The sequence below is a fragment of the Haliaeetus albicilla genome, chromosome 15 (genome assembly GCF_947461875.1).
Source record: "Haliaeetus albicilla chromosome 15, bHalAlb1.1, whole genome shotgun sequence".
NCBI classification, from domain to species: domain Eukaryota; kingdom Metazoa; phylum Chordata; class Aves; order Accipitriformes; family Accipitridae; genus Haliaeetus; species Haliaeetus albicilla.
This window is the reverse complement of record NC_091497.1, coordinates 24904015-24926427: the sequence shown is the minus strand read 5'-3', so window position 1 is coordinate 24926427 and position 22413 is coordinate 24904015.

The following is a 22413-nucleotide window of genomic DNA, read 5'->3' as shown; positions in this document are numbered from 1 at the left end:
GCTGCAGAACAGGGAAATACAATAGCTTTTTAACAGTTTCTTTTATTCATATTACTTACAAGGATCAGAGGAAACCAATACTGATTGTATGAACTTACATGGCATTACATCATTCAAATATATTTTGTGATCAAGTAATAGCCTCCTCCAAAATCAACAACAGAGTATGGATGAATAAATTCATTTGTTAAGCAAAAGACTAGTTCAAACCCTACTCTTTCCTAATCTTTCAAAACCTCCTATCTTGTCTGAAATGTCTCTCTTTTCATCCAGCTGCCCTGAGGCTTTCGCTGAAATTATCTACTTTTCCACTCCTGACTACTTCTTTAGCCCTCTGCTCTTCTTCATTTTTGTCTCAACTTCTTGTCCTTTGTTTTTGTGTGCATCTTCATAACCACAAACATGTTTTTCCCTATGTTCAGTCCTTGCAACTTGATTTTCTTATTCTTTTTCTTTCTCAAGCTCATCATTGCTTCTCTAATGTTTACTGGTAGTAGTGAATGACAGAAAGGCAGGAAAAATGAAAGAAGAGAATTGGCTTTCTTTTCATTTTCACTTTTTTTTTTTTGCATTTGCGTAATAAGAAAACAATATGATCATACTCATATATATGATGTGCATAATTCATTTTTAAAATGTATCAAAACATAAAAAGCACACATACAAATATACATATACACATGCACACATATGTATGCATGTACATACACATATACATATCCATACACATTTAAAAGTTTTCAAAGTATGTGAACACCATATCTATAATGGCAGAGTTGGAAATACAGACAGATATATATTTATACTGCTTTTTGAATGTATGCAAATGGTGTTTTTTCAAAACAATACTTCCCAAGTAAAATTTTGTGTGATAAATGAAGGCATACACCACTGCACAATGGTTAACTTATGATATAAACCTTTGAACAATACTTCATTAAATTTTAATAAATAATTTCATTTCAGCCTCAAGGACTGTGGAAGGTGTCAGATTTAAATATCTTTAAGTAAACTTTTTTATTAGCCCTTAATTTTGTATGCATATGATGATAAGCAACTTCAGATAAGTAATCATGTGCCACAAAATTTCATGGGTATATTTTCCATGTTTGATAAACGAAGCACTTCAACTTTTAAACATCAAAAGATGTCTACATATCCCCTCAAGCACTAAGCCCTGGAGGCAAAAATATGCATTTTTCTTTTCTCCTGATTCCCCTTCTGGTATTTCTGCAGTTTATCCTTAGTTACCTAAGGTTTTAACTCAATGTGCTTACAATAGTAGAAAGAAATGGAGCAGGTTGTCTTATTAGAAACTAGGATGCACATGCTATGATTTGATGGGAGCTACAGTAGTAGTGTTACCCATAACTCATGTTTCAAATACAACTTTTTATTTTATAATGGAAGTTTTTAATTCTATTAAAATATCACATGAGCATGGAGAAGAGGAGGGGAGAGGCAGAGAGGGGGGTACATGATGAGATTGTACGTAGCATATATACAGTGTTAGTGCAAGGCTAATAATTCCCATAATTTCTGCTTCAGACTCCTCTCTACTTTCTTCCACCCAGTAAAAAAAAACAGTAAATGATTGATTGACTCACCTAACTTATTTAATATAATAATGGAACCCTTGACAAAAATGGTCAAGAAATTCCAAAAACAGACAGGTTGAGGCAGTAAATGGTAACACATCATGTTGTATGCAGATGATATGCTGCTGTTGATAGCAAAGTCAATTGTTAACCAAGTCAGAACAGTATGTTCGATATGAATCCTGATTGCCCTGAAGATCAATATAGACAGATCTATACCCAAGGTGACAGCGATGTGAAGTATAAAATTTGAGTGGTTTGCACTTTTAGATTTTAAATGAAGTATATGACAAACCAAATGCAAATACACAAGGGCTTTTCTTTTGCTTAATTTGGTGAAGTTGCACTGCTCACCTTCATCTCTTCACCTGCTTTCAAGAAAGGGTACAAAAAGAAAGAGCGCTGAAAACGGAATGACACAAAATCAGGTTTCTTACAGTTTCTAGTGCAGGAAAGATTGATGCAGTTTACAAAGTCACCTTCATATGATTTTTATATTTGTTATGGTTGCCTTGTCTTGTCTGCTTCTCAAAAATTGTCAAAGATTATTAAAGATTATATCTGAGAAAAGGAAAGTGGTCTCTGTTCACTCTTAGATAAGGTTAGAGATGGGCTGTGCCTTTTTAAGTGATCTCACTGGGCATTTGTGCCTCAGGGCATAACATGTCACCCTTGTACCTATATATATCACTCTACGCTTTTAACACACACTCTGAATTCCAAATGGATGGTCCGTCTCTTTAAAGGTAGTGAAGATACATTTAGTAGCTAGTGAAAATTTTTATTTATTCTAAGAGATGAGAAATGTGGAAAGGACTATCACAGAAAGAGAAGTGCAGCTGTTAAGTAATCATGGATCATATTTGGTCCTTTGTGCAAGGGTCAAATTTGCTTCTATACTAAAGGTGTGGAAGAATATGCCTTTGAGTTTGTTTAAATCTACCCAAATGTCAATAGGGAAAATGTTATAGCTGGTAGAACTCTAGCTAGTGGTTTGCTTGGCAAATCTAAGAAATGTGTTCAATTAATGATAAATACGGTTTTGTTGAGTTAGGAAGAACAGTAATTGAGCTCTAAAATTATGCTTTTCTCCTTCACAAAGGCTTCTACACTCATCAACCCAAGAGAGAGGTCCTTACCTGTGGTACTGACTGGTACACATTGCTTGGGGTGAGACCTCTATAAGATTAATTATAACCATGCTGGTGCAAAGCACTTCTCTCTGAATCTCTACTGGGTACCATGTAGTGTCACCGTGAACTGTGCCACTGTGTGCCTGAAATACGTGTATGTGTTGGCCAGTGTGTGAAAATGTGTTGTATGCCTCGAGTGTATTGATATGGAGGATTATGGAGGTGAAAAGAGCCAAACCCAGTGTATTAACCCTACTATCTTTTCAGATGGGTCTTTGGTTGATCTTTGCTTTCAATCCTGGCCTTGCCTTGAAGCTTAACAGCTAAAACAGTGTCCTGGTTTCAGCTGGGATAGAGTTAATTTTCTTCCTAGTAGCTGATACAGTGTGTTTTGGATTTAGTGTAAGAATAATGTTGATAATACACTGATGTTTTAGTTGTCTCTAAGTAGCGTTTATCCTAAGTTAAGGATTTTTCAGTTTCCCATGCTCTGCCAACAAGCAGGGGTACAAGGAGCTGGGAGGCAGCATGGCCAGGACAGCTGACCCGAACTGGCCAAAGGGATATTCTGTACCATAGAACCTCAGGCTCAACATATAAACTGTGGGCATTTGGCTGGGAGGGGTGGATCAGTGCTTGGGCGTTGGTCAGCAGGTGGTGAGCAATTGCATTGTCTTTTTTTGGGTCTAATTTCTCCCTTTTTGTTATACTCCTTTTCATTACAATTATTATTATTGTTACTATATTATTTTATTATTGTTGTTATTATAATATATTTTTTATTTTAGTTATTAAACTGTTCTTATATCAACCCAGGAGTTTTACTTTTTTTGCAGTTCTCCTCCCCACCCTACTGGGAGGAGGGAGGAGTGAGCAAGCGCCTGCATGGTGCTTAGCTGCTGGCTGGGGTTAAACCACGACAAACAGTCAAAAATTGTACTAGGGAAAAATCTAGTGATTGAGTAGTATCAGTAATCAGGGGTGTAATGACAGGGGTTCCAGGAGACTCAAATTTACCTAACAACCAGTCTTAAAAGAGCATGTCATATCACCAAGTTACATTCAGTTCTGTGCCTAATTATATACTTCATTCTACTGGCTATGCCTATAAACTAAACAAAAGTTGACAAATGATCTCTGATTGTGTATTCAACTAGTTTGTATCCGTGATGCACAGAGCTACCTCCTGCTACATGACTAACTACATGAATTGTCTTCCTTATGAGTGTACTTACCCTGGTCTGAAAATCCTATCACTTGAGATCATTACTTTGTGAGAAGTTTTTCATTTGACAGTGACTGAAATTACATGAAGACTGTATTGCAGACAAGCAAATAATGTGGGTTTGTTTGTTTTTTAATTTAATTTCATGAGCTGCTTTCTGGCTGGTCAGCCCAAGTGATACGGGTGCATGGGATTATTCCTACCCAGGTAAAGGACTTTTCATTTTCCTAATTTGAACTTCAGCCTCTCAGCCCTTTTCTCCAGTCTGTCAAGGTCCCTCTGAAGGGCAGTACAACCATCACGTGTATCAGCCACTCCTAATTTTCTATTATCTCCAAATTTACTGAAGGGGCATTCTGACTCATTATCCAGGTTATGAATGAAGGTGTTAAACCACACTGGCCACAGTATCAATCCCTGGGGTACACTACTGGTGACCGGCCTCTGACTAGACTTTGTGACACTGATCACAACTGAGTCCAGCAGTTGAGACAGTTTTCAATACACTTCACATGTTTAAAGGTATATATGGAGCTGAAGAAATCGTTAGAGCTAAAACATATTTGAAAAAGCCTGTATGTGCTTAGGATACTTTTGAAAATCTGCCTGTAAAGTTGGGAGCCTATTCACGCTTACCTATACCTTTAACTTTAAAGACAGAAGTGGTACTACAGCAGTGCACAGGATGTATTTAAATACGATTTGCTGGATTTCAGTTAACTTCTGATATTAACTGTGAGCACACTTAAAAGAAAACTCATTGAAAGCTCCTTTTATGTTTTAAGATTGTATTTTGAATAATGAAAAGTTTTTTCCCATATAATTGAGTTATAGGGAAACAAATTAAAAATATGGAATTGAATCTGAATGGAATTGAGTAAAGCTTAGTCAGTAAAGTAAAAAATAGTATATTTTTATAGTATATAAGACATTGTGAATGAAGTAAATTAAGAAATAAATTTTCACTTCGGCAAAAAATACTTGAGCACCCTATCATTTATAATTGCAACAGACTTGAGATACAAGGACACTGTTTAGAAGAATATAAGGAAAAGCTGAAATAGAAGTATTCGTCTGTACTGAATGGTTCCCTCACTAGCAGGAATGCTGATTGTTTAATAATAACTCTTAAAATAAGAATTCATTTAGGAACTGAAAATGCAACATGACAAGTAAATTAATTTAAAACAAATCTGGATCAAGGCTGTAGGATTTGAATCTCAAGCCTATGTGTACATACACACACACACACAAACATTAAATGAAAACATTAAACTAAAAAATAATTAATTTCAAACATACTTTGGAAAATACCAAAAAGTCAATAAAAATGTGCCTTTCTTTCCTTTTTTCCCCATTTCCATGCTACTCTTTTTTTTTTACTGAAGACATCAGGAAAATATATATATACACACACATAAATATATATATATATATATATATATAAAACTGCTGTGTCTGCAGTTATAACTCTTCCTTTTTCCAATATAATAGTATAGCACTCAATGCAGAAAACATGAATAGCTGGCTGCTTGGTTAGGTCCTGTCAGAGGTTAAACACTTTTCCCTCATTTAATGTTTATTAAGAAGATTTCTCCAGTCCATGTCAAGTTTTAGATTCAAATAAAGAGAAGCCAATCTCCTAATATTTAGGACACTCAGTGAGGATGAAGATGACGTTTTCAAGCTTCTTTTCTGAGAGTTTTGTTGAATCTATTCCATTTTAAAAGTAAAATTTAATCCTGCCTAGTGGTTCAGTGGCATCTGCCAGATGTCAGCTGCATACTCTAAGTGATTCTGGCAGAATGGAGACTGGAAAGTATCTCCTACAAGAGTGTCACAAATTCTAGACTATCAGCTAGTTAGATTTTGCTGCTGTTGTAAATTTCATATAATATTTCCAGGTACAGTTTGATGTCTGATTTTATTTTCTTCAAAAAAATTACTGGTTTATTTTTTTAATTTTTTATTTTCAGAGCAGGTTCTTTGTTTCATGGCCTATTCTATCCTTGAATGCTGCTAAATCAGATCCTGGAAGCAACATTAGATATAACAGAATGACAGTGTGAAAAAAAGGAATCTGATTTCTTTTTTTTTTTCCTTTTTCTTTTCTTCTTTTTCATCTTCTAACCTTGTTCACAGCATGGAAAATTTAATTCAGGGAAGTGCACAGGAAGATGACACATACTCTCAGGCAGCAAATGGATTAAAAGGCCAGGCCTGTGAGTCTTTAGAAATTTGTTAGTTTATAAATGCAAGTCTGCCAAATATTCTACCTATTTTACTATATTCTGAATTTTTGAAGATGTAGAATGGTGCTGTGAATGTGAATCTGAGAACATTAATCACTAGTGTCGCAAAATATATGTACTCTGACTTTTGTTATAAAGATCCACTCAGTCTTGTACATCTTTCCTGACTGTGTTAGAAAAACTGGAAGCAGATGAATGCTGACATAGCTGTGATAAATCAGTTAGCTCTATTGCTAAGAGAAATTGACAGTGGTATAAATAGCCTTTACAAATTCTACATATCCTCCAGACTCTATCCAATAAATATACCCTCAGTAAAAATATGTGTACTTACTTTTTGATTGCTTACTAAAAAATTGTATTTTTTATCTGCTTCAATGGGTGACTTTAAAGCAGAAACTGTGGATTATTTTACACTTTATTTATTTACTTATTTATTTATTTAGAGTCCTACAATTTGAAAGTAAATTATATAGAAGTGTCTGTACTGTGCTCCAGGCACTTTAAGCAAATATTGAAAAAGTTGGCTTTAAGCATAAGTCCTGAAACTGCTCCCACTCCTGAAAAACATTCTTCAAGCAACATTAGAGACTTGTATAGAAAGAGATACAGAAAAAGAGATATTTCTTTCTCTTGGATGATGGTGGCGCTTTTTTTTTTTTTTTTTTTTTTTTTTTTTGAAATAGGAGCATTTTCTCTTTACTTCAAACTATAAAAATAGGGAAGGGAAGGGAAGGGAAGGGAAGGGAAGGGAAGGGAAGGGAAGGGAAGGGAAGGGAAGGGAAGGGAAGGGAAGGGAAGGGAAGGGAAGGGAAGGGAAGGGAAGGGAAGGGAAGGGAAAGGAAGGGAAGGAAGGGAAAATTATGATAGAAATTTAGTAACATGAAACATCCCAATATTCTTCTCAGTCTAATGAGCTCTTACATCTAGCTAAGACCCAATGCTAGTTCTTAACTTAATCTTCAAAGCACTCAGTGGGATAAGAGCAGGTCATCTCAGGAGCCTCTTCAGCAGCCAAAATTGACTGTGCAATGTGTGCAGTTAATATTTGTGTGAAAGTCACTCATGTTCTTATTCAAGGTCTAATAAAGTCATCAAAAGCAAAGTGCAGACCGGAAAGATTCTCATCTTGTCTGTTCTTACCTAATCGATTCACATCATTATAATCCTTTCTGTTAAATGACATTGATTTAAATGTGTCCTATATCTTCATGCTCATGTCTAAACTAGTAATAGAACAAAATTATGCTCTGCTGTACTCCAGTGATGTCAAGAACACATAGGGAAGCATCAGGAAAGCATCTGAAAATGTATTCTAGCTCTTTTTTGTTTTCATTTCACCATATATTATGTTTTTATACATTCATTTTCATTTTTCTTGTTTGCTATTACATTTCAGATTCTGTTTGGTTTTAATAGGAATTGTCTGCAGGTTGAAATTTTATAATTTTGGATCTCTTTGCAGATAAAACAAAAGAAAAATACATTGCCTAAATAAGATAACCTATTTTAAAACTAAACATCAAGATTCAATAAATAATCTAAGTGCTCATACCAAAGAAACAAGTAATTCCTTCTCTCCAATGCCCTGTACTTTCATTAAATTATGTATTATTTATGTGTAGGAGATGAGGTCTTTTCCCTGGTGGATTAATTAGTACAAATGGCTGGTTTTGTAAACTATGATTTTTTATTATTATTTTAGATCAAGCACTGCCTCATTTACTGTTGCATTTTTTACTGAGTAGAAGATTTTCACAAGAAAAGTGGACAAAAGCAATATAAATCATACATAATTTCAAGGGCTTTGAGGATTTCTTATACATTCACAAATTGTTATATTTTGTGCAGAAACCCATTTGTCCACGTTAAGGAATGATTTGGCAATCAGTAAAGTTCTTTCGTAGGTGACCAAACTCATGATCTCAATCCAAAGATTTATTGTCAGGTGCTAGTCAACGTGTTAATCACTTATTAACCTAAATGAAGTATTATTTATATTTCTTTCAATTGATAAATAGTATATTTGTCCACAGTAAAGAGAAAGCCATTTGAAATATGTTATGCGATTTGGTATGCTACTTATACATAACTTGTTTAGCATAACTTGCTTAGCATTAGTAGCTAAATTAGGTGAAGCCTTAGGCTGCAAGCTGTGAACTTTCACCTAGAGGTGTTGAACTTTTACCTAGTTAAGTAAAAGATGACCCCAGAGCTGGTTCAAGGGGGAAGATAAGGAAGCCGCAATCATCAGCGGAAGCTGCAACCTTAGAGACAGGAAAAGAAACGGCTCACCTAAAGACAATGAAAGAACCCAATGAAGAACGGGAAGACCCCAGACCCTAATATTACTATTGATCCGAACTTTGCATGAGGGCTGGGGAACTTAGATTGTAAGGGTATAAATGCCCAGGGATTTCTTTGTTCAGGGTTTCTCTTCGGAGGCACCCACCTCGAGCTGTAGCGCTATTAATAAAAAGTACTTTTATAGAGGAATCCATCTTTCAGCTTATTGATTCAGCTAAAACCTAAAGCTGAACTGTGTTATGGTGGCTGGCATGCGTAATTTTCATAACACATATAAAGTAGTAAAATAATGCAGAATATTGCTCATTAAAAAAACAGTAATATGTTTTTGGTCTAATTTGTCTTACTTCTACATAAACTTTTGCAGTAGCTGGTATGCATATGTACATGTTAGGTTTAATGTATTATCTAATATGAGTTATTTTTCTGTCTGGAATAGAAAGGAGCAGACACTTTGCTTTTTGATAGATGTGTACATGATAGACGTGATATATAGTTGTGTCTACAGTAAATTCAGTTCAGCATCTGGAGGAGAATAGAGATCATTAGACTTCAAGAAAACAATTCGTACCATATCCCTTTTCTACAAGAACACATTTCTCTCTCACTTTACTGCCCTCTTTTCAGAGTCGGAATTCAGTCTGGTCACAAAACCAATAAATGTTTATTAGCAAGACACTCCTTCCGGGCACTGGCTTTCCTCCACTTCTGTTTCTTTATTTTTGTGGTAGGATGTTTCCCTCCAGGCTTCTGAAAACAGGAATGCTATTTCATTTTTTTGGAAGTTACTTGCTCTCTTATGCTCACTGGTTTTGGCATAGTCTGATGCCTTTGATGTCATTTAAACCTGTGTAAACTGAATAACATGAAATTTCTTTCAAAACAAAAGAATAAAATAAAGGTAGTGCTGAGTTTACTTTGGTTCAATAGTTGACATTTTCCTCTTGTAACAGAAAGTTTCATCAATGTGGTGAAATAATTTTGAATCCTTTAAACATGAAAGGATTCAGAAAGCAATTCTAGGAAATGTATTGATGGAAATGAGTCTATTTCTGGCATAGACTTTCACCAGTTCTAATTCAGAAATGGTTCAGGGAATTTTCTGTATCTCTGCTCACACAGGCAGTTAGTATACAAACAGTTCCACTGACTTCAATGAGCCTCCTTAGGCAAATAATGCTTGCAGTACAATGAATTATGTCAATACTGCTAATTAAAAAAAAAGAGAGACAGTATTTGTTCTTTAGCTTTGAGGCCAAGAGGAATGGTTTGACTCTAGTCACATGACATAGCTTTGGTTCTGGGTCTCCTCTGGATCTCATGTGACATCCCTGTATGTACATACACATACATATACACACACATACATGTGCACATACACATACTGTTTTCCAGTTTTAAATGTCTGAAATGTTTTAAGATCTGCATGGGAGCTTGCTAGCCTGATATTCCCACAGCATGACACAAAAGATATGGCCTGGGATGGAGTGAAAGCAAAGTGTGAGCAAGCAAAGCATGCAGAATAATTCTGGAAGACTGGGAAGTCAAACCAGACCAATTTTGTCTGCACTGCCTGTTGGGAGCATTCCTTGGTACATGCTGCCCCCTGAATCATGTTCAGTTATTTTCTGGCTTCTACAGTTATGGTACAAACCTGTATCAGAGAGAGTTTTAACAAGCTGTATGGACAATCAGTAGTCCAGTGATGGAGTTTGCTTTTGACTTGGTTGTATTTAGTAATATGGATATGCCATTTATTTCTAGTTCATCCAAATTTTGTGTGTGCATCTGTGTATTGTGTTCTGTTACTCCCTACAGACCAGTTCAATATCAGGTGTACAGTTCAATTGATTATGGTGAAGTAAAATCTTATCATTCTGTCATTTACTCTTGATGTTATTTTGAAAGCATAACCTATTCTTGCCATTTTTTTTTGTGTACTGGTAAAATACATCAATAACTACCTCAAAAATATGTGACACAAAATAGACGATAGTATTTAAAAGCACTTTTGAATGATTTTTTGCACTAAAGGAGCTAGTGTACTTGGAAAGAAAAAGACCATAATTTTGTTATAAAGATCTACTTGTATTCCACTAGTTATTGGAAGAAAAAGAAATGTTAAGAAAATCATTCATTCACGTAAGGGTTACTTTGTTGAATAACAGTAAAAAATGGTGAAACTTCCGCAGATAAAAAAGGCAAAGAAACACAGAAGCGCTCTAAGGGAAATTACTTTTTTACCTTCAGAGTATTTCTACTGAGATCAGTTCTGGGTCCATGACCTAAGTTTTACACTTACGTTTTACACAAAGGACCAACCATCTATAAGAGTAAACAAGTATTGACTACATGAAAGTTTATTCCATTGGAATTCAACATAGACAGCAGTTTTCCTCATGAAGACCACTTATACAGACTTTGCCTTGAGACTGAAAACTTGATAGCATCTGGACACCCGGTTCATCTGGGGGTGTGTGTGTTATGGCAGCACTGCATATAAAATTAGATAGGCACATTCATACATCTATATCAAATATTTCCTACAGACTTACCTGAAAGGCCACTTAAATTATATTTTTGGGGAAATGATTAGAAATTAAGCAATTCCAGGAGATACTGTGCTGATGCATTATAGATACATTTCTTTTTTGTCAGTGCTTTATTATATAAACATGAACAGAATGATATGAAAACCTGTTTTTTCCACAACAGCCTGGTGCACAAACTGAATCTGTTCTAAAACTTTTATTTCCCTCCAGAAAGAATTTCCTCAAAGATAACCAGTAAGCATGAGCAGAAATGGCTTATGTCTGGCAAAGTTATAAATGAGCAAAATGTTAGTAACCTCCATAATAGGTAATGAAGCCAGCCTGACCTAAAAAGCATTACATTTCCTGTATAGTTATTAGATAGTGATGTTTCAGCTAGTGACATGGAGGAAGTACAAATCCTATATCTAGTTGTATTGACGTTCGGTACCAATCTAACGTAGAAACATAGAATCATAGAGTCATAGAATGGTTTGGGTTGGAAGGGACCTTAAAGATCATCCAGTTCCAACCCCCCTGCCATGCGCAGGGACACCTTCCACTAGACCAGGTTGCTCAAAGCCCCATCCAACCTGGCCTTGAACACTGCCAGGGATGGAACATCCACAGCTTCTCTGGGCAACCTGTTCCAGTGCTTCACCACCCTCACAGTAAAGAACTTCTTCCTGACATCTAATCTAAATCCACCTCTTTCGGTTTAAAGCCATTACCCCTCGTCCTATCTCTACAGTCCCTGTTAAAGAGTCTCTCCCCATCTTTCCTGTAAGCCCCCTTTAAGTACTGGAAGGCCTCTATAAAATGTCCCCAGAGCCTTCTCTTCTCCAGGCTAAACAACGACAACTCTCTCAGCCTGTCCTCACAGGGGAGGTGCTCCAGCCCCCTCATCATCTTCATGGCCCTCCTCTGGACCCACTCAAGCAAGTCCATGTCCTTCTTATGTTGGGGGCTCCAGAGCTGAACACAGTACTTCAGGTGGGGTCTCATGAGAGCGCAGCAGAGGGGGAAAATCACCTCCCTTGACCTGCTGGTCATGCTTCTTTTGATGGAGCTTAGGATATGGATGGCTTTCTGGGCTGCAAAGCCACATTGCTGGGTCATGTTGAGCTTCTTGTCAACTGTCACCCCTAAGTCCTTCTTGTCAGGGCTGCTCTCAATCCATTCTTCGCTCAGCCTGTATTTGTGCTTGGCATGTTTTCAAATATTTTTCCACCGGAAAAGACAATGTGAATGTCATTAGGTAAATTTTAGATTTAGTAAATTATCTGAAACTAGAGGGGGAATGAGATAGTGGTGAACAGGAAAGTAAGAAGAAAAACTTGCCATTGGACTGTTATGCATAGTCATCCAGGTGAAAGATCAAAGAGTTCCTCTAAAGCCTTTTGTTGCATTTATATGTAACTGGTGTTACCCATTACTGTGATCTTATTCTCCTTTTTAATAACCAAGGTTTTTTTTAAAAAGTAATTTATTTATTACACTTTCTTCGTTTCTTTCTCCAAATCTCTTATCAGTATGTGTCCTTAAATAAAGTGATGGCTTTCAAAATAGTACTTCTTCATCTTAGTTTTTATTCATATGAAGGAAATGCCATATATCATGGTATCAACATTTCATCTCTTACTTTGTATTATGGAAATTGTCCTGGTTTCAGCTGGGATAGACTGTATTTTCTTCCTAGTAGCTGGTATAGAGTTATGTTTTGAGTTCAGTATGAGAATAATGTTGATAACACCCTGATGTTGTCAGTTCTTGCTAAGCAGTGTTTATACTGAGTCCAGGCTTTTTCAGCTTCTGATGCCCAGCCAGCAAGAAGGCTGGAGGGGCACAAGAAGTTGGGACAGGACACAGTCAGGGCACCTGACCCAAACTGGCCAAAGTTTCCATCCATACCATGTGATGTCATGCCCAGTATATAAACTGGGGGGAGTTGGCCTTGGCGGGGGATTGCTTCTTGGGAGCTAACTGGGCATCGGTAGGTGAGTGGTGAGCAATTGCATTGTGCATCACTTGCTTTGTATATTCCAGTCTTTTTGTTATGATTGTCATTTTATTATTGTTATTATGATTATTATTTTCTTCCTTTCTGTTCTATTAAACTGTTCTTATCTCAACCCACAGGTTTTACTTTTTTTTTTTCCCCTGATTCTCTCCCCCATGCCACTGGGTGGGGGGGGATGAGTGAGCAGCTGCGTGGTGCTCAGTTACAAGCTGGGGTTAAACTCTGACAGAAATAAAGTCCATAATATAAAATACTCATTACTTTTCGTATTACCCTTTATTGGGTTTCTTTGAGCATAACTCATTTCTGCCTGAGAGACAATAATTTAAAAAAAAAGATCAAAATGTTTTCTTGCACCTTTTAGAAATGGAAATTGATTGGAAATCCTGTATTCAATAGTAGTAGTTCCAGTTTATTTTTATATTTTTATTCTCATGTTCCATATCATGTTATATATCTCATATTCTTTTTTTTTTTTTTTTCAGGAGAAGTGCTGTAAAAACTCATGAACAAAGGTTTTCAGGATACTCAAAGTTTACAAGCTCTGTTAGTGACTTGTTACACTTGATTATAAAAGCATAAAGAAAGATAAACCTATTATGTCCTTCTAAGAAATAATTCTGAATAAGCTCCTTGGCATAAATTTGGTGTACTTCCATCAGCTTCTTAGGGAGATGATGATTTTCTGTGTTAAAAAGATACATAATATTTGATGTCAGTGTAGTCATTTGCTATGAGGATAAGACCATAATTTGGTCTACTGGTTCAGTGACATTGTTTATGTACTAGGCTCTGTAAAAGCCTACAAAATCTAAATGTTTTTCAGAAGTATCAGGTTCAAAAGGTGTTGATCATTCACCTATTTTTTAATTATTAGTATTTTAGAAGGGGTCTTGATGTCTCGTTCTGGTCAGAAAGATACAAGCTTCTGATCCTTTAAGATTTGTATTACAGATACAAAAGAAGAAGTACTGAGTAATCTCTGTACAGAGGGAAAGATGCAAACTGTATTTTATGGATTCCCCTCTTCTTCCATACAGTTCAGTTCACCATGTTATTCTTATAGTGCATCTAATTCTCATCATGACCAGTATCCCTTGTTCTAGGAACTGTGCCAGTTTTGGCTGGGATAGAGTTAATTTTCTTCATAGTAACTGGTATGGGGCTACATTTTGGATTTGTGTTGGAAACAGTGTTGATAACACAGGGATGTTTTCGTTCCTGCTGAGCAGTGCTTACCCAGAGCCAAGGGCTTTGCTGCTTCTCCCCCCACCACACCAGCGAGCAGGCTGGGGGGGCACAAGGAGTTGGGAGGGGACACAGCCGGGACAGCTGACCCCAACTGACCCAAGGGATATCCCACACCATACGACGTCATGCCCAGTATGTAAAGCTGGGGGAAGAAGAAGGAGGGGGGGACATTGGGAGTGATGGCGTTTGTCTTCCCAAGTCCCCGTTAGGCGTGATGGAGCCCTGCTGTCCTGGAGATGGCTGAACGTCTGCCTGCCCATGGGAAGTGGGGAATGAATTCCTTCTTTTGCTTTGCTTGAGTGTGCACGGCTTTTGCTTTACCTCTTAAACTGTCTTTATCTCAACCCATGAGTTTTCTCACTTTTGCTCTTCCAATTGTCTCCCCCATCCCACCGGGGGTGGGGGGGGGCGCTGAGTTAGGAGTGGCTGTGTGGGGCTTAGTTGCCAGCTGGGGTTAAATGATGACATGTGCAAACACACATGGGCAAAAAATAGGCTTTTGCTCAAAGATCTTATTCTATGAATGTAAGGAATTGGCAATGATCTATAGTGCCTTGTCCAGGCAGCTGCTCATGGTTTTTTGTTTTTGTATGAGGTTGTTCAGGTTTTTGTTCTGTTTTTTTTGTTGTTGTTGTTTGTTTGGGTTTTTTTGTTTGAGGCATTTTTGTCTTTGTTTTTAAAATAGTGGTTACTTCTCTCTGGGGTTAAAGCAATAGGTTTGTTTGATAGCTTGCTTTTTTTTAAAAAAAAAAGACACACACACCCCTGCCCCAAACCAGCGCAGCCCCCCCCCCCCCCCCCCCCCAGTATTCTGTAGAAAAGGAAAATAATAATACAGTTTGGCCACATTTATAACTAGAAGGGGTCATCACGACTGGTTGTGGTCATCTGTACCCTGGCTAAAAACCTAAAATTATCAAGTCACTGGCCTGGCCTGTAAAATGTCTGCTTTACCAAATGGAGGAGACACTATATTAACTTATCACATCTACACCATGACTGTGTGGACTGGAATTTATGCTATTGTGAGGATAAACCCTCAAAACAATTTACTTCCTAACTGAAGTCTATGTCACCAAGTCAAGGTCCTAAGTCCAATACTGAGCCTTTCATGCAGTAGTAAATCAGAGAACATGTGAAAAAAGGATTTGCCATAGGCAGCCAATCAGCCAATATAAATACTGGTGGTGAGGAGTATTTTTGCAGAGGGAGAGCACTGGTGCCAATCTAGGGCTTATACGTGAGATTGCCTCTCAGGGTAAATGCTTTCTCCACTTCCTCTGGAAAAAAAGCATTGAACTCTCACACTCATAAAATGTATGATATAATTTTTTTTTTTAACTCCTTTTTCCCCCCAAAATACATACAGCATTTCTGGAACATTCCCCATTGAACAGGGGAATTTTTTTTCTCTCTTAAGGAGTTTTCACAGCTGTCACCTTGCATGGTAAGAGCATAACAAACAGACTGCAGGTTGGACTGGAGCAGGTGGATAAAGAGAAGGATGGAGGAAAAGATTTGAAGCTGAACGTGATAGTGAGAGGACTCCAAGAACAAAACTGTCTGTTAAAGCCAGGAGGATTTGTAAAGACGTGATTCTCCTTGACAAATGCAGCTCGAAATGTGAGGTACTGAGCAGACAAACAGATCTTTTATATTTCATGTTAGTGTAAATTAAGAATTGATTTTGCTTCACTTGTCTTTTTAAAGCATCTCTAACTATGCTGTCTTTATCAGATGCTGTAAAAACCCATTTTATTTGCATTTTACTATAACCTTGTAAGTTAAAAGTAGTTTCAAAAAAACTACCTAAGGTATGCCTTACCAAAGTTGTGCTGATCCATATAACTAGGTCACTGCAACATTTGTACACAGGGCCCGGCACTCCTACCAATTTCCACAAGGAGGCCAAAGGGTAACAAGGTATACATCCGCTAAAGCTTCATAAATCAATTTGAGAGCTAGTGTTATAGGGGTCAGGAGAGAAAGCGTCTTCAGTGATCAGTGATAACCAGAAAAAATCACTCACAACACTGTAAGTTAGTGGGGAATATTACTGAAACAAAGGATCCCAAAGGAGAATGTGAAAAAATAGAACACTTTATTTTGATAATGCTGCGAAACTTCAAATTGTTTCTGTTTCGAGGTCACAAAACAGAACCCTTAATACAATTGTCATTTCGATTGAAGCTGCTAGATAATACGGTTGATGATTGGGGATGAGGAAAAAAACAGATGTATCAAAATACATAAATCCCAGTCTATGACAAATAGTAAAATTATGCAGTCCATTCATAGGTATTGTATAGATGAAGCATATAATGTTCAGTTATGCAGACTGTCACTGAGCAACAGAGGGGATGACTGTTGTTATATATAATCTTTGCTACAGCACATTTTATCAGGTTAAATCCTCAGGAAACAAGGCAGGACAAGGAGATTGCTGCTTCAAGAGAAACAATTGAACACGATTTGATGAGGACTTTTTGGACCAGAGGGTAGGGACAGATGGGTGAAGAAAGACAGTAATCAGGGAATCTGCAGCAGAGAAACAGACCAGAAGAGAAAGAGGAAATTTATATGCAAAGGGGTGGAAGTAATACTTTCAACTATAGAAATGCAGTAGGAAGGAAAAAGATTTATTTTCCAGCCTTTTTTTGTCTTTCTCATCCAGCAGTTCAGACTTTTTTTTTTTAATTATCTTGTTCCAGTTAAATCAAATATAAATTTAGACATGAAGAATCACTGATGTCTTTTCACACATCCTCTTCTAGAGAGAGAGATGAGAGTGTTATGTCAGGCTTCTGACTCTTTCTGTTTGTTTGTTCACCTGGGTTTTTTTGTTTGCTTTTTTGCTTGCTTTGATTCCATAGCTTCTAAATATTTTAATCTCTAAATTAAGTGTTTTAGCATACAACATTTTTGGTGGTAAGCAAAAGGAAGCACAGCTCTTACTCTCGAATTCCCAGAAGCCCTGGGCCACCAGAGGGGAATTCTAAAGGAGTTACCCAGGACACAGTTTCAGTATGAAATAACCCATATGTTTCTGTCATCCTCCTACTGTCCTTGATACCTGGGAAACAGAAGACTTTTGAAGTTCATTTTGTGTGTATTGCTCTCAGCTGGATGAGAAGCACTTTAATTCATTTCTTTTCTAGAGCTGAGCCAAACTGAATAGTTTATTGGATCTGAAACTGAATATTCATCTTCCTGTGATCCACAAGAGAATTTGAAAAAGAGGAAAAATTTGCAACAAATTATTTTGATGCTACCATTTTTCCCTCAAATATAGCTGCCTTTCCTAAAGATCGGCCTTGAAAACCAAATACAATCCAAGTCAACCAAGTATATCATCAAAAGTGGAATGTGTCAGAAGTAATATGTGAATTGATGTTCTTGTTGTCTATGGTTTTCAGTATCTTTTTTCTTGGAAAACAGATACCCATTACAGTATTTCTTCCATGATACCCCTTGCAGAAAAGTTATTCGTTAGATTTATGAGACATTGCTGGAAAGTCATGCAAGTGTTCAAAAGAACAGAAGGTCATCATGTTTGACTGGTATGTGAATATGAGATAAAAGAGTTGGTCATACCTCTATGAAACTGAGCCAGATTTTACAGTGGATTGGCTCTTCAGAATCTGTATTGTGTTTACATGGCAAAGCTTTGTTAGCAGGGAGGCTACGGGGGGGACTTCTGTGACAAGACGCTAGGAACTGCCGCCATGTCAGACAGAGCCAGTTCCAGCCAAATCCAAGACAGACCCACCACTGACCAAAGCTGAGCCCATCAGCGAAGCTGGTGGTGCCTCTGGGAGAACCTTTTAATGAGAGGGTAAAAAATGCTGTGCAGCAGCCGGAGAGAGGATTGAGAAAATGTGAGAGCACCAGCCCTGCAGACCCCCCGGTCAGTGCAGCAGGAGGGCAGGAGATGCTCCAGGCACCGGAGCAGAGATTCCCCTGCAGCCCCTGAGGAAGACCATGGTGAGGCAGGCTGTGTCCCTGCAGCCCAGGGAGGTCCACGGGGGAGCAGATCTCCACCTGCAGCCTGGGGAGGAGCCCATGCCGGAGCAGGGGGATGTGCCCTGAAGGAAGCTGCAGCCCGTGGAGACCCCACACAGGAGCAGATTCCTGGCAGGAGCTGAGGCCCGTGGAGAGGAGCCCACGCTGGAGCAGGTTTTCTGGAAGGACCTGTGACCCGCATGGACCCACACTGGAGCAGTCTGTGCCTGGCAGACTGTACTCCACGGAAAGTACCCATGGTGGAGCAGTTCTTGAAGCACTGCAGGCTGTGGGAAGGACACACGTTGGAGCAGTTCATGAAGGACTATATTCCATGGGAGGGACCCCTCGCTGGAGCAGGGGAAGAGTGTGAGGAGGAAGGAGCAGCAGATATGAAGCCTTATGAACTGACCACAACCCCCCATTCCCCATACCCCTGAGCTGGTTAGGGGGAGGAGGTAGAAGAGTCAGGAGAAAAGTTGGACCTGGAAAGAAGACAGTTGTGGGGTGAAGGCGGTTTTAGATTTGTTCTTATTAACTGGAAATAAATTAGATTAAATTGAAGTAAATCTGTTTTGCCCATTATGGTAATTGGTGAGTGATCTCCCTGTCCTTATCACAACCTGTGATCTTTTTCACTGTATTTTCTCCCCCTGTTCTTTTGAGGAGGGGGAGTGATAGAGTGGCCTGGTGGGCACCTAGTGGCCAGCCAAGGTAAACCCACAACAGAGTCAAAAATATTTTCAATACAGTTAAAATATTATTTCCCCCCCTATGCAATAGGTGTCAATAGCTTTCTCACTTACTGAGGAACACATTTTTTTCTCTCTCAAAGGATATTATCAGTGCAGTATGGTTATGAATTCATGGAGATCTTCATAAACTAATCCTTAGCTTCTATAAATTCATGTTAATTCCATGTAATCCAATTTTCAGTTCTACAAAACTTAAAATTATATGCCTTACACCATCATTTGATCAGTTAAAGAAAATCAAGGTAAGCTTTTTTCAGAAGCACAGGCATTAGTGTTCAGACCGTGCTTTGTATTAACACATATGAATATGGATTTAGCTGCTTCCACTTTCACCCAGCTGTTTCGTATGTATACCGAATCATTTAACTGATTTAATATTAAAATGACAATAAAATGCATAGGTTTTTTTTAATAGTTACCTGTTCATTCTTTAACAACTTCGATTTAACATGTCAGTTGCTGAATAATAGCACATATAGCAGGGAGGGCTGGGAGAAATAGGGAAGAAGTCAGGTCCCTTAAAAAATATCGCAAAGCAGAAAAGCCACAGCATTTTTTCACATTGCCTCTCTCTTCCTAAACTGAAGTTTGGAATGGCTTACGCACATAGAACAAATACTAAAAGAGCTATAGTTTGTTGGCTTTTAGTATAAGATTGCTCTAACACTGCTACCAATTTGAATGCTACTCAACAGCCTCCAGAAGATCTACATTTTGATCCAAATAGTGTTATCTCAGTCATTAAAGTTTTTAGGGCATAGTCTAGGGATTAATAGCTATGGCTGCCTAGAGAAGAGGACATTAATCTCACAGAGTATTTTAAGAATTGTTTTCATTCCTTATTGGAAGAAAACAAAAAAAATACATTACAGAGTTCTGAAACACAGCTAAGATGCCTGGAACACTAAGCATCAGTGAGCTTTGCATGTCTGCAAGGTTCATGTTTCTGCTCTGAAGCAGGTAGGTCAATAACATCTCCGAGTTTTGATGATCTTTTTCCCTTATCAGAATTCCTCTTTAGACCTGAGAGAGTTTTTCAAACCTATGACATTCTCCTGAAAAGAAAAATTGCCAATTCTAACCCACCTCTACAGCATCATTTCTCCCAGATCACTTCATAGCTCCCCAGTGAACCGAGGAAGATATGTTGCAAGCACTGCCATACAATGAGACTTACAAGAATTTTGCATTCAGTTAATACTGAGAGAGGCAGTACTGATTATGGTCACCTTACTGTCTATCTCTGAAGAATGTCTGAGGCAAAGCGCCAAAGAATCAGTGTTACCAGAGTTATGCAAACATGCATCAAGACAAGGCAATGGTAACAGGGTTAAGAAACAGAATCAACATAGGTATTCATGAAACTCAGATTTTCTATGGATTTTTAATTTAAGTTAGTTTAAAAAAAGTTCCACAACTCCATTTTACCTCTTCTTTTTAAATGAGTGCTCCAAAGGTAGATACATTAAGAAGTGTGGCATTATTTTTTTTTTTTAACAATAGAGCGGAAATACCTCTTTAATAGAAACTTTAAAAGATGGACAAAAAAGAAATATAGGGACAAAGTGATAATATTCTTTTTGTCTAAGTCAGGTACCTACATTTAAAACCCAGAGCACTGAATAAAATGCTCTTTAAAGGAGAGGCTCTGGTCAGGAGGAAAAGTCCCTTGAAAGAGTACCTTTTTTGGGCAGGCACCATTTTAATTTGTTTAACTAGTAAATGGGTTCTGAGTGATGAACACACTGAGAAAAGCACAAATGTGGTTCCAACAACTTTTCCCTGGTTAATAAAAGGTTAGATCACCTCCATACATTTTAAACACCCCAAAATGTGGTAATCTTTAGAATTTTTTCTCGGTTACTCTTTTTTGTTTTTTTTAACAGAAGTAAACCAGCAATTTTGTGCTCTGAACACCTATGAAACATAAAGCTCATGAACCATTTTGCAAACAGGTGAATATTCAAATAAAACCACTAATTAATTGTTTTTATGAATTGTGAATTATTACCCGGTTGAGGAAGGGGAGTGACTGAGAAGTTGGGTGGGAGTTTGGCCCTTAGCCAAGGCCAACCCACCATATCCCACTAATATTCTGAGCCAGTTGTAGTCTGGAAAGACGTGTTAGCTGCATGGACTGCATCTGAGAAGCTTGGGGTGTGAACTCTAAAAAGTTTATCTATATCTGTCTGTGTAAGTTTGCATTTAAAATGGCACTGCAAAACAACCTCTTCTGTGATGAATCACAGCAACAAAGTTTAACTTGTGCACAGGCATTTTATGTTCCCACACAATATACTGTCCACAACAGCTTGACCTCAGAACTGTTCCTTTCCACCCCTTCCCCTTGTCCTTTCCAGCCCTTTCACAGAAATGCTGAGTTACTGATTTTTTTTCCCTAGTGACAGAGATTACTTGTGTTTCAATGAGTTCAGATCTCTGCTTGCTGTGACTGGCATCCTATGCGTGCAAATTGGCCAGCCTAATAAAGTAATTATTTTTTATTAATCTGTCATTTTTTCTTGAAATCCAAAGGAACTTTTAAAATTTTGAGGCCTACATCCTCCGCAACATTTGATTGAAATTGCTCAGTTTTGAAGTTATTGATGGGGAGATGAGGAAAGAAAGCACGATAGGGCAAAGACAGTTTAAGTCTTGCTTTCTTAAAAAAGCCGCCATCTAAGGAAAAACATGTCAGAAGCTAGTGATTTAGAAGGAAAGTGGGACATTTAGGGTCCTTTTTTCCCTTAGCCTAACCTAGTTCAAGACCGTGCCTCTTTACTGACTTCCATAACCAACAGGTTAGAAACTTTATGTCCCCTCCTTCTGTGTCTTTTTTTGGGGCATTTTTTGGGGTCTTATTTCTTGTCTGCCAAAATTAAGTAACTAAATGTCCACAACTTTACATCCAGCCTGAGTCGTAGTTTCCTGGTAAAAACATTCCTAGGATGGCCAAAGTTAAAGATTTTAATTCCTTTTATCTGGAAAGGACATTGAACCCAGGAATCTTTGACAAAGGCAAAGACTCAGTCAGAGGGGTGTTCTTAGAGCATGACTAATACACACTGACAGGATCTGACTCTTTACAAACTATCACTTACTTTTAAGTGCCATAACCGTCAAGCTATAAGTTATTCATGTCTTTTGGAGCACTCTTCATTTCTCCTGTTGAAGCTATGTCACTATGTAGGAAAGAATTCAAGATTTATGAGGTTAGAAAGGATGCTGAGACATGTGTTTAGCTAAATATCTTTACAGCTGGAACATCTGCTTCAAAGAAAGGAACTCCGGATTTTCTGGGGTTTTGTTCAGCCTGTTTTGACAGAGAAACATGGTTTA